We start from the raw sequence: 12,013 nt of genomic DNA, 5'->3' as shown, positions 1-12,013 counted from the left end.
GCAAACGGGGAAATGGAGAGATAGCGACTTTCCTTCTACCTTTTCCAACTGAACACACAGTCACTGGGATTTCATTTCTCCCCCTGTACTGCATGATCCTGTGATGCACCTTCAACATACATTAAATATGTTCTTCGCGTGTTATCTTTTTAAGGCATCGATGCTCATCCCACAGCAGCTCAGTGCCAGGAATATTCACAAGCTTCTGATATCAATCTAAACAGGGGCGAGCTGAATGTACGGCACAGTCACAAGGTCCAGTTCATCAAAACAAGCATCACGCACTCATGTGGGAAAAGGTACAGGAAAAAAAAAAGAAAAAGAAATGCTTCAAACAATGTAGATCTGTGAAACGGTGACATGCAGAGGTACAGTGAAGAGGGTCTGGGACCAAGGCAAGAGCTCTGGTTCTGGTTCGCTGCACCACACACTCACCATGTTGTTTTGTGTGTCAAGAACACACTGTGTAAAGTGGTAGAAGAAAATCAGGCAAAAATCTGATCACTGACAAACCGTCTCTAAAAACAGTGCACACACCGTCACACACCATGAGCCCGGAGTTAAAACCCAGAGCTGGATCAACACCTGTAAGACTCAAGTGAGCGTTACAGGAAGAAGCAGGCTTTATGGTGGACAAGGGTACTGGACTGCACTGGGCTGTCCAGCTGTGCCTAATAAAGCAGACACTGGGTGCAGAGCTATATGCCAGTATATGGAAACAGCCCAGTAAGATACAGTGACAGCTTGTTTCCAGTTTCATCCCATCAACTCAGCTATTACAACACTGCTTTTCTGTTTAAGGAGGGAAGGACATTTCTGAGCAGGTTCCTTTATTCACAGAGCTGTTTAACCCCTTAACGCTCCGACGGCCCGCCGGCGGGCCGTCATGCTATTTCTCGGACATGTCTGTGTTTTTTTGTACCTACATAACTACTGCATTTAAGGTGGTGCGCATGAAGCGTATCATTTGAAAGCTGAAAGTCTTATCTTTTCAGCGATATAAACCTTTACAAGATAAAACAACGACTTTAGGTAGAACTAAACCATCTTCTAAAAAACAACAAAGTAATAACTGTCGTCGCTCACTGTTTTTATTTTTTTACTAGTCGCCCTGCGGTTCAACACGCAGCGCAACAACAACAAAAATGGTCTTGTTTTGTCGGGAAAAGTCTAAAGAATCACGTCGAGTTGAAAAATGCGGTCAAAAACATTTCTTTAGGTGCATAAATGATCAAAAGTTGCAATCGAATTTTTCCGACTGAAAACTACAGTGCACTATTGCTCCTTCGTTTCTACGTTTTGTCGCCTCTGTTTTGTTTTGAAAATTAATACCATGGAGCTTGGTTTGTAGTCCCTGCCCTCTGCTTTTGATTGACACCTCATTTGACCATCCAGGAAGATCTATGGCCCCCCCACAGCCAGAAATAGCCAATGAGCGACTCTAACACGTTAAAGTGCACCGCCCACTCTGACGCTTGTCTTCTCCGCCTATCATATCTTACGCTGAATCTGATCTAATGGCCGTGTAGCCAATGAAATTGCAGTCGCGGGGAAGCGTCACATGTTGTGATTGTAGAAGGAGGAGGGGCTACAAGACCGTGCGTAAACAAATATACTGGATGTCAGCTAGTCGTGCGTACGTGCGTAAACACAGTAGTGATTTTCTTATGGCTCGGCTCGCTAAAAAGTGCCGGTTCTTTCAGCTCCCCAGGTTCTCCGCAGATGTTTTTTGTTGCTTAAATTGATTTATTAACAAAATAATGTAAAATTACGTGTAAAATTAATTAATTTTCCTGCGGTCACTCATTTTGTCACCTTCTCAGCGTGTTGTCTCTTTAGGGGCTGTTCTCTCTCTCTTTCTCTCCTGTGTCTGTAACCCCCGCTACCGCAACCCCCCCCCCCCCCCGGCTTAGTGCGGACACGCCGCACGTCACGTAGTTGACCAATCACGTGAACGAAAAAACAAAAACAAAGCGGCTGCGGCTCCCGTCGTTCACTTCATAGATGGCCATTGCGGTCGCATCACTTAGAAACAGGAGAGACCAAAAGGGCCATGTGGCTGTGGGTTTTTGTTCCCAGCAATCAAGAGCACACAGTTTGACCAATCAACTGTCTGAAGACTGAGATCCGTTGATTAAATGAGTCAAGTCTCTTACTTTACTGCATGGCATGCTGAGAATAACGTGATGATGTCATCATCTGCCGCTTATATGGGTCCAGGCCCAGGTTGCGGCCGCCCAGTCCACACCGAAATTCTACGGTGGGCTCACCACCTGTGGGCTCACCACCTGGGGAGGTGGAGGTGGTGCCGTCCAGAGTGGGGCTCAAACCCACGATCCTGAGATATTGAGTCTCATGTTCTACCAATTGAGCTAACGAGGTGGCCAAACTTAGGAAGGCGAAATTGTAAATATGTAAACAGTTTGCTGTGAATAGTATGTGATTCATTCACATAAAGGTGTTGATTTCTGACCAGAGCACTTTTTCTGACTAATTTCTTATAATGCAGGTTTAGTTTCAATAGAATAATGAGCATTCAATGTGTTCTCTCTTCCATAACGATTTTTGTACTACTAATTGTGAATATGAATATGAATATTAATATGAATATTAATATATTGGAGGAATCAATATGGAATATGATTCCTCTAAGTGTCACCTTTCATTAGAGCCGTCATTGATGTCTGTATGTTGAAGCATTCAGGAGTTATACACTTGGCACCTGGCGTGCCCAAGAGCTATCCAAAGTGGCCATTTTGGATAGCTCTTGAGAACGCCTGGACATACCCACTGAAAAACCTGTGCAAAACAGTCAATTTTTTGTACAATTGCTATGAAATTTTAACATGGAATGGGTAGGACTTCAGTCTACAGAAATATGTTGTCATCTAATCCTATCCTACAAGCCCAGGTTATTAGAAAGATGCATTTTTAAAAAAAAAATCCAGGCAAGGAAAAAAAAAAAATTTTTTTCTGTGTTTAATATTCTCTTACTCGATACCAGTTACACCTACAGTAGATCAGACTGCTGAAATAAAAACTTTAGAGTGTTACCTTCACAAAGAGACCAAACTTTTGAATGTCCTTCTAAGGGCTCAAGAACAGCTTTGAATTTAATTTGGGCATGTTTTTGACAGGTGTTTTGGGCAAATTAGGCCGGAGTGTTAAGGGGTTAATGCCAAAACCAATTAGGTGTTTATGGGACAATCTCAGTGATTTGAGCAGGAGACAGGCTGCACCGGGATGTGGAGGTAGTCTTCCTCTAATTACAATGTAATTAAATTTCCCCTTGTCTTGTTCAGCGATTAGCAAAAATGAGATTATTAATTCATTCCTTTAATTCAGTTATTACATTTTTTTTTGTTCCTGCTGCAGCTGAACGTGAACAAATGTCCCGACAGTGACAATCTTCTTCCTTTTCTCAGGTGCTGTCTTTAAAAAAAAAAAAAAAAAAAGAAAAAGAACTTCCAAACAATATGAAGCTCAGAATGAAGTGTTATTAAATGAAGAGACAACAATAGCAGGAGGATAACAGGTATAAAAACAGAGAGATGGAGTGGGGGAGGTAAAATGGGGGTTTGCATCTTCAAAAAAAAAAAAAAAAAAAATGCAGATGCAGAGAGACTAAGAATGATAGAAAAAAGTGAGACGAACACAAAGAGGGACTCTGAGGGGGGAAAAAGAGGTAGAAGAAGAATGAATGGCAGAGGCCGGGGCAAGCAGGTTGGACTTTAATGCCACAACAGGAAGAGATCAGCCTGCTGCTTTTTGTTGGCTGTTTTCACTGGATAGATGATCCAGTAAATCCTTCCTCTGTTGCAGAAAAATCATTACCACTGGGAGACATCTCTCTAACTCTCCTAACAAGCACACAATGACTGAGAGCCACATGAAAAGACGACTTTAAAAAAGGCTTTTCCAAGCAGAGAATGTTTCACCAGAGCTGTCTTTGGAAAGAGTCATTCTCTGAAACCAAAACAAGTCCTTCACTTGAAACTGAACTTTACGGTGTTTGCGTCTGAAGCTGCACAAAACAAACTCATACACTGCGTATATTAAACTCAAAGTTTTGATGACAGGGTCCAAATGGCAGCCGCCCTGATTGGAAATCTGCAGCTCAGATTCAGTATGGATTGCTTTGACAGTTAAAATAGTTATAACTGCTGATAGAACAGTTACCATTAGCTCTATAAATTGCTAATTGGTTCTTTTAAAAAAAACAGTTAAGAACAAATTTTACAGGCTGAAGTATCTCTTTGGGTATAAATGGCTCAATATAAAATGGATGTACTTTGAAAGCATGAAATACAATGGAGCAATCTCAGGCCTGCAGGGCTGTGACAAGCCGCAGTAAAAAATATCAAAGCTCTCACATCAGTTTCATTCCACTTCGGCTTAATGGAGTATGACCCACATAATGATCTGTGTTGGGGCCTGGACCTCCATACATACTCTGAATCATGATGCTTTTTTTCTCCCCCTCTCAGGAACTCTGAGCACAGGTGGAAGAGTTCAAAACTCTCCACCATCCAGAGATATTTACCAAAGTTACGCTGAGGTACCGGCACCTTGAAGCATCAGTGCTGTGGTTCCAGTTAGTGAAAGGCTGTGGTCGTGGTTAAAAATAAAAATGCTGACGTAACACATTCCCCACCTCCTTACCCAAACCTGATTCTAGCCTGAACCCTAAAACAGACCAGACAAAATGTCCCCACAACAATGGTTTCAAACCAAAATGTGTCCACAGAAAAACACGTACACACACATGCACGCAGACACAGACACACACACAGTAAACCAAAAGGCATTTAGTGTGCACCGCCTATCCCTTCTGCTGAACAGTGGACAGATGGGAGGCTGCAGGATATTGCTTTGTGATGGATGTGATGAATACATGTCACTGGTCAGAAAACGGGGGAATTCATCAGATCACTTTCTCCTCAGCTTGTAACAGGTGTCCTTCAGTCTGCATAACAGTTGTAATTACACAGCAGCCACAAACCAAAAGACAGAAACATTAATGTGATTTTTCTTCCTCAGAAGACAAATGCGTCCTCCCTGTAAGAGTCTGTCTGCTCTGTTCCCTCAACCGATGGCCCTCATACAAGAAACTTCACATCTAACATGGTCCTGAAGTATAAACACATTCAATCACAACCCTGTCTCCTACAACCTACATTTCTGTACAACTGAACTGCAACAGCAAATATGTTTGGTAGGGAATGTAACTGTCGGCTACATGAAACTACATTTATTAACGGCAGCAGAGTCTCCAGGAGGAGGTTTGGATGGATGGAGGCTGTATAAACAAAAAAAAACCAGGGTTCATATCAACAGATCAGGAAAGGTTAAGGTTCAGGAAGGATGGCGGTTCAGGTTAAATGATATTGATACTGTTTGCCATTTTCTGATACCACCATGGGAATCATTTCAGCTTCATCCTGTCAGTCTGAAGCAATAACAAGTTCAAGTTTTCTATCTTTAATTTTTATTTCTATTTGAAACGAACCATCAGTGACAGTGAGGGTTTTTCTTTGTTTGCGTCTGAGATGCAGTCTGCCCATAGAGGTCCGGACTGCTGTACAATTCCACATGCTAACCCATCCCACTCTTCAGAACTAGCCTCGGTCATTTATTGACTCTTTGCAAATCATCAGACCGGCTGCTCTGTTTGAGCACCAAATGGGACTTCCCAAGGCTCATGTGAGTCAATGTATTGATATAAAGTGAGGCCTCTGGGAGTGTGGAACTCTTTGAAAAGTAGACTGAAGGCATGATCTGAAGGTCAACTGGCTGAGATGATTCTCAGATCGGAGCCATCGCTCAGTGAAGTCAAGTAATTGGGCCCTCCAGTAGGAAAGTGGACTGATTTATGCCTTTTCCGCCAGAACAGTTCTCCTGTTAATGTTAATGTGACTGTGTCTTCTGTATTTACTAGGAAAAAATAAATAAATATAAAATATAAAATATATCTATATCTATATATATATATATAGTGATAATGCACAGTGGCTGTATTGGCTGTTTTAATAATGACAATGACAATGTGACCTACAGCTACAGAGAACCTACAGAGAATTAGCAACCTGGCCCCTCCCCCCTCAGACTTACTGTGACTTTCATCGTTTTTTCGTTCCAGAAACAGCTTTACTGTTCTTGTTCACTCTGCCACAGCAGCTGTTTTCAGAGAAACATCTGTAAAAAGTCTCTGTCCACAGACTCGGTCAGAGAGCTGGTGCACACAGTGAAGCATTCAGCAGCTAAAGAGCCAAACGTTTCTCTCAGGAGCTGGTGGAGACCAAAAACAGAATGTTTTGTTCACTGTTGTGTTCACAACATGTTCCTGCTGCAAAAAAAAAAAAAATCAGTTACAGCAGTGAAGTGACATTAGGAACTTTACTCTCTCATATTATTGTGATTATTTCCTCCAAACTCACAAAATCAAAGATTTGATTTTCACAGAGGCAACAAAAATAATAAAATTGTTTTCATTCACAAAAACAATCAGAAAAAAAGTTGCTTGTGCAAAAAGTTTCTAAGGTGCAAACATCTGGGACATCAACAACAGCTGCACTCACGTGTTAGATGTATTATTATAACATATGAAATCACTGTAAAGCCACTGTAGGGAAAATGATTCCCCAAACATTCTGCTTGAGCTCACCTCAGCCCTAACTGCCTCTGAGTGGTCTGTGCTCTTAGACTGAACCTGATATGTTTTAGCCTGGACAAGCCCTGTGGAGTGTGTGATCACACACAAACATCTGATAGGACAGACAGAGATACAGCGTAACAGACAGATCACCACAGTCACGCTGTGAGGAAAAACAATAATAAAATGAGATTAGACAGAGTGAAACAACTGTGGTTCAAATTACTACATAAAATAAAAAGCATGAAACGGAACCAAATGAACTAAACTCAGAGTAGGTTACGTGTGATGATATGTTAAACTATGCTGCCTGAAAGACGAAACCTGGGGTCAAAAACCCAGAGTCACGTGCAGCTGCTTGTAAAGATTACTTGCTGTAAGCACACTGTAAGAAATGAAGGCAATCAGATAAACACGCGCCCCCACCATGCACTCAGTGCATGTGGCCTGATAACCCTCGTTCTATGATACAGTTCAGTAATTAAGAGAGAACAGTCTGAGGTTGTCCAGTGTATTGACTTAATCACAAGCCTCAGCAGGGTACAGGCTCATTGATGAGAACATGAAACCAATCAATGACCAACAACTGTGAAAGGTAATATCCACATTATTAAAACACAACGTACTGGCAGCAACACATGTAACACTTCAGCTGTAGCTGCAAATGATCACTGCAACAGCAAAATGATGAAATGATTTTAAAAACCCGACCTTTGGATGTTGCTGCTGAAACAACAGAGCTGAGGTCAGATCACATGAAGCGACTGAGAGCATAAACGTTTCTGTGTCAGTGAGAGGAAAACCTCGTCCTGCTCCCCGGATGATAACGATGTCAGAAATCAGTCTGAAGTGTTTACATGTTAATGAGCTTCCTGTGTAACATGGAAAACGGGTTCTAACGGGTGTGAATTTTCCTATGAGAGCGTCAGAGAAGAAAGGACTAACTAAGGTTACTGGATTATTTTTAAGCTGAACTGAAATTTGAATGATACACAGCTTCAGGCCCCTGAAGACGAGCTGCCAGTGTCTGTGGGGAGCTACTGACGTCACAGGCCTGTATATAAATGAGTCAATCTACACACACAGGTTTACACTTAACATGACATAAATATTAATCATGTGGAATATGTTATTTACATATTAAGATCAACAAACAAACTGACTTAGCACTGACTTCCACTAAAAAAGTGTTAGTCATTGTGCAGCTCACCGAGCTTTAATCAGCAGCTCACATGGAAGCAGAGCCCCATGATGGCAAAGGTGCTGTTAGGTAAATAAATAGAATTACATATACAAATGTCTCACAGATTCAGGTGAATGGAAAAGTTGTATTTTCCCTTTAAAGCTACTGCATTAATCAATCAGGAAAACAAAGAGTCAGGGCAGCAGCTGAAAATCAGAACGCTGCAGAGGAGGATGCCAGGCAGACTGCAGTGGTCAGAGGAGAAGAAAGAAAGGTCTGATCATAAGAAAACAGACTTAACTTTATTTTATTTTTCTTCCAATCCTTTGTTTAATATGCAACCAAACCCCTTCAGGTTTCGAGGCAGGTAACTACAGAGCATTTCCAAATCACGCATGCAGCCATCTATCTGTCTGTCCATCTAGCGTTTGCCGTCTCTCTTCCATGGGTCCAGATTATGGTAATGTTAAATGACCAGGCTGTCAACAGGCAGTCCAGTAACAGTAGTCTGTATGTTAAAAACAAGATTCTACATATTTAAGATCATTATTTGTCATCAAATTATGAAGAAAACTGATTCAACATCACAAACATTCAGGTCCTCATTCAGTGACTGACATTAAAACATATTGATAAAGTGGTAGGGCACATTATTTCTCCATGTACCTCTGTTCTGCTCAGCTCCGCTGTTATTAAGAATAATGTTAATATCATTACTGTCTCTGTGACTGATTCACTGTTTTTATTTGCCTTTGGCAATGCCCGTTTGCCTTTAGGATTTTTCGGACTCCCACACATCTGCCCCACATGACACTTCCCGTCAACCTGCCACAGTACAGCTCATAATGATGTGTATGTACTGTAACAGGTGAAGAGCGCTCAGACATTTTTGTCCTGATGGCTTAGACTGGTCATACCTGGGATATATTTCAGACTCGGTCCTGGAGTCAGACACTAGAAAACACATTTCCCCAAAGAGCTTGAAAACTCTTGTCTCTGCAACAAAACTGTTATGTGCTTTGTTCATCCAATCCAAAACTATGACACCAGGCCCCGTTTGGTTCTCCTCTGCTGTCTACTGCAGTTTGTTTAGGACAGTGTGAAATATATCAGTCAACCTCTGGTGTGGACTAAACCGCTGGACTGAGACGTTCCTTTGGGGAACCATTACACACACAACCTGAAGTTTTTAATCATGTAATATGGTGCAATGCAATTCTAATCCATTACCATTAACAGTTAGAAAACTTACACACAGTTTGTTGGTGGGGTTCAGCAACACAATGTTCAACTATTTTTGTTTTGTTGTGTTTTTAGGCAGCTGGACTTAAACATGTTTCACACTGAAATCTTAGAAATTCCATTCACATACAACTGAACTGTCACAGTTACATGTACTACTGACAGCAGAGTCGCACACACCAGTCACACCAGACACCAGGTTCACATCCAGAGTCCTGTCTGTGGTTTAGAGAACCAAAGCTCTTTGGTTAAGGTGGTTCAGGTTGAGTATGAATGAACAGGTGGTGTCTGAAGTCACTGGCACAGCTTCTATCCCAGAGCCACATTCTTGTGACGTAACAAACACAGAAGCTTTAAGGTCTACCCCTGCGATTACAGACACACACAGACGCTGTTTCAACCTTTTACATTTTTAACGCATCATTTGTTTTCTCTCTGCGCTGACGGAAAAACACGCACTGCACCATGGGAACACACACCACCTGACAGTGTATTCAGATTTTGGCCAGGGCTCCCAATTGGTGTTGTTAGAGAGCACAACTACAGTATTCATTACAGAGCCATAAAAGTGCTTTGGGGATGATTCACGGACACAGCATCTCTGCTCAGCCAGGACTCACAAATACATTCAGTCTGACTCCAGAGAGGAAGCTTTGAATAAACCACACTCTTCTGCATGCTGGCAGCTGTCGCATGTTTGTTGGCCACCTGCCTACACACACCCACACACCCATCAAAACAGATACACACACACTGTGGTTTCATTGAGAACACTGAGAATAAGAAGACCAAACAAACTCCTATTGTGTTTCTTTGTGACTTCCTTTCTCTGACACACACTCTCACAGAAGTGCTCGTTCATATACACATGCATTACATGCTGGTTATGGAGGTGATCCAGTGTACATGCACTTTGCTCTCTCCCCCTCTCAGAAGCACCAGTGGGCCCCAGCTGGGGGCCACAGTGATTGATTAACACCTCACTCTCCCTCCGCTTCTGGCTACACTGATACCATGCAGCAGAGAACAGGTGTCTCATTTGTGTCTTCCCAGAATCCTTCCTTCCTCGTTCCCTCGCTCCCTCACACACTCACACCTACACCTACACACACCTACACCTACACCTACACCTACATACACACACACACACACCACCTGCTGATGGCAACCAACTGGTTTAAGAAAAAAAGAGGAGTAAAATTAAACAACAGGAGCCACATTTTCATATTTAGAGTGAATTCAGAGTTGGACTGAAGGAGGCAGTTTACCACATTACTCCTTATCAGCAGTGGCAGAAGAAGTATTCAGATCCTACTTAAGAAGGAGTACAAATACATGAAGATACTCCATTACACATTACACAGGCCCCTCCTAAGACTCATCTGATGATTAATGGGAGAGGAAAGAAAACAAGCTCTGCTTCATTGATCTGTTTTCAGTTTTCAGACTTTTCTCTAATCTTCGGTTTTTAGTTAAACATTGGATCATTTGAACTGTGACTGAAATTAAACCATGTGAGAAGTTCAGAGGGAAAGTGACGGAACAAAAACAACTCAAAGACATCTGACACAGGACAGGGAGACACAACGACACAGATCAAGTGGTCACAAGCCAAAAAGGTGGGCACCCACTGCTTTAATCTTTACCAGTGCCTTGTATTTTATAAGCTCATTTAATGTCTTTAAAGTAAAATCTTAATCTACCTGCAGCTGTCAGACACAGTAAAAAGGCTGATATTTGCCTCTCAACTGTAGTGGAGCAGAAATATAAGCACTACTGCTTCCTTGTGGTTTTTCTCTGTGAGCTCACCCACCCAGTGACTGTAATCTGGGCAGACTTGTCCATTTCCATGAGAACTGCTTTGATATTTCATTCTCTATGATTATGCCAAATTTATTCAAACAGGAAAAAAACGCAGCAGCCTCCAAACTGAAACTCAACAGCAGCGCAGCCAGATTAGGTGGTTTATAAAGATATACGACCTGAAAATTACAAATGATGAGAACTGGGTGTTCTAGGCTCTGACTGATCTGTCATGTAAATGTACCATGAACACCATGTTTTTATTAAATTCCAAACTGATATTTTTAGTGTTGCATTTCTTAAATTTATTTTGACCCAAAGTGCAAAGTGATTTAACATAAATAAAAATATAAAGCTGAACTTTCCATTCAATATTCTGTGTAAACTCGGGACAGAGACTGACGACTCTGAATAAAGAAGTCCAAAGGTTAAACTACTGTCTCTTCACACTCTGATCTTTACTGATAAGATTCCAGCCTCTCAGTGTTCATCTTTCTCACATTATCAGAGCTCCTGTCAGTCATACACTTCATTTGACCACATCTGACCAATCAAGAGTCATCCCATATTCCTGGATCCTGCTCTGTAAATATCATTATGCTCCTGCCATTCTCTCTCTCCCTCCCTCTCCCTCAGGCAGAGGACTTTTCAGATCCCTGTGATTCATCACCTCCACCATCATCATCAGTTTGTCTCAGGAAACTCTGGCAGGTTTATCCTCCACCTGCTGACTCCACTCCTTTCTCTTTTGATCCTTTTCTTTTCTCCTCTCTATTAAAACTCACCCCAATCACAAAAACTCCCCGCTGCCATCTCAGTTCTTAAAAGATACTGTGACTTCAGCTGATCTCTCCTTATTTAAAAGCTGGAATTAGATTTGCTGTTGGCAGGTTGGAAGGTACTTCACTTTGGACACAGGATGTACAAGCCAGCTGCAAGAAATAGCTAACGCACTTAGACTTGTTTTCCTGTCATTCAACAACCACACCGTCGGTGCACGTATTAAACAAAATTTCGTTACCTTGGCTCACAGTGGAGTGGACACATAAATTATCCAAAATACAAATATTCACAGAATATAAAATGTAAAACACACAAACACACACAAACCCACATAATTCAGTTCACGTTAC

Source organism: Toxotes jaculatrix, chromosome 3, assembly GCF_017976425.1.
Source record: "Toxotes jaculatrix isolate fToxJac2 chromosome 3, fToxJac2.pri, whole genome shotgun sequence".
NCBI lineage: Eukaryota > Metazoa > Chordata > Actinopteri > Toxotidae > Toxotes > Toxotes jaculatrix.
Note: the sequence above shows the minus strand (reverse complement) of the source record.